The following is a 1,867-nucleotide window of genomic DNA, read 5'->3' as shown; positions in this document are numbered from 1 at the left end:
ATTCGCGGCCGTGAATGTTGGATTCTTGGTAACTTCAGACATTTCTTCGCCAAATTTCAGTGGAAATATTGGTTGAGCAACGCGATCCGCGACCGCGGATACATATCCTCGACCGCGACACGCGTATTTAAGACACTCCAGGTCCGATTTTTGACCTATTTTTCCAACTCTTCCCATTTAACCTATACCTATTCCTTTTCCTATTCTCCCTCTACCTAATTACTCTTCCTATTTCAACTCTACCTATTCCAATTCCTATTCCTACTCTAACTATTTAACTTCCTACTCAAACCCTATATATACCTATTACTTACACAAACCTTACATCACCTCCAATTTTAACCAATCCCCTACTCTTACCTTTTCCCAATACCTTACTTTTACTCTTCCCAATTTCATCATTACCCTTTTCAATCACCTACACCTTTCAATTCCAAGAATTCACAACCATTCTACTTCATCCTCAACCTCAAGCTTTTCTCTCTTTTCATCTTTTTCTCTAAACCCTAAACACCATAACCATGCCTAGAGCAAAGCGTGTTGGACACAAGCCGGCTGTCACTGAGGCTAATCGCCTTAGGGTTACTTGCGGGGCTTATTTCGACATTCATTCTAAAGAAGAAGTTGGACGTTTCAAGCACTTTTCAAACGCCAATCGTAAGTTCGTGGATATGCAGTTTCTTGACTTTGATTCGGTAAGGAAGTTGAACTTCACTACACAAATTACTGCTTTTATTGAAACTTTGGGATGGGAAACTTTTGCTTCTATGCGTTTTCCACAAATTCAAGAGTATGTGGTTGAATTTTTGGTTACTTTGACGATGAACAAAAAGAGGACAGAAATTTCTTTTCGGAATAAGGGTATTACCTATACAGTTGATTATGAGGCTATGGGTAATATGTTTGGTTTCCCTACTAGTGACTTTTATGATAAGCCTCGGGATTTTGATAATAACTCTTTTTGGCAAACTCTGTCTGACCAAACTTCTTTTGATTCCAAAAACACTTCGAGCAAGTTGGTTAAGGACAATTGTGTGTTCTTCTTTCACAAGTATTTGAGTTTTTCACTTTTTGGTCGTGTTGAGAGTTCGAAGATTCAAGTCCGGGATTTGTTTGTTTGGGATTGTTTGTTCAAGGGTTTACGGGTTGATAGCATTGGAATGATTTTTGACAATTTGTATCGTGCTTCGAGGGCTCACACCACTCAAGTCCCTCTCGGTAATTTAATCACCGCTATTGTTTTGGGGGCACGGGATGAATTGGCTACTTTTGATATGTCCACCTACCATGGATATGTTCCGGTTTTGGACATTGGGGCACTTGAGCGGGCTCATTTATTGGTTTCTGCGGCTCCTCCTGTTTTTATTTCGTATGCTACCCGTATTGCACATCTTCGTGGCACTATGGGTGGAGGTGCTTCTAGTTCTCATAATGTAGGTACCGACGAAGAAGGAGCGGAGGACGGTGGAGACGCTGCACCACAAGCCCAAGCAACACAAGATAATGATCCGGTGGATTTAAGGCGGATTTTGAACCAAATCAATGCAAATAATCGTCAAATGAATTTAAGAATTGATGATTTGGTGGAGAACAATATGGTGATGAATGACAACCTCAATACTTTGAGGCGTGCGCATCGTTCAACTCGGCATCGGATGCTTTCATTTTTCCGACGCCGCAACGTGGAAACTTCACCAACACCTCCGGATTCCCCGCCACATGCTTAGGTTTTATCTTTTATTTTTATCTTATCTTATTTCAATTTCAGTTTCGTACATTTTTATATTTATTATGTTTCGTACAATTTCTAATTTCACTTTAATTTTATGATGAATGTTTTTGCTATATCTTTCGTTTATTTCCGTTT

This window comes from Euphorbia lathyris, chromosome 10, assembly GCF_963576675.1.
Source record: "Euphorbia lathyris chromosome 10, ddEupLath1.1, whole genome shotgun sequence".
Lineage (NCBI taxonomy): Eukaryota > Viridiplantae > Streptophyta > Magnoliopsida > Malpighiales > Euphorbiaceae > Euphorbia > Euphorbia lathyris.
The sequence above is the reverse complement of the archived record's forward strand: the minus strand, read 5'-3'. Positions refer to the sequence as shown.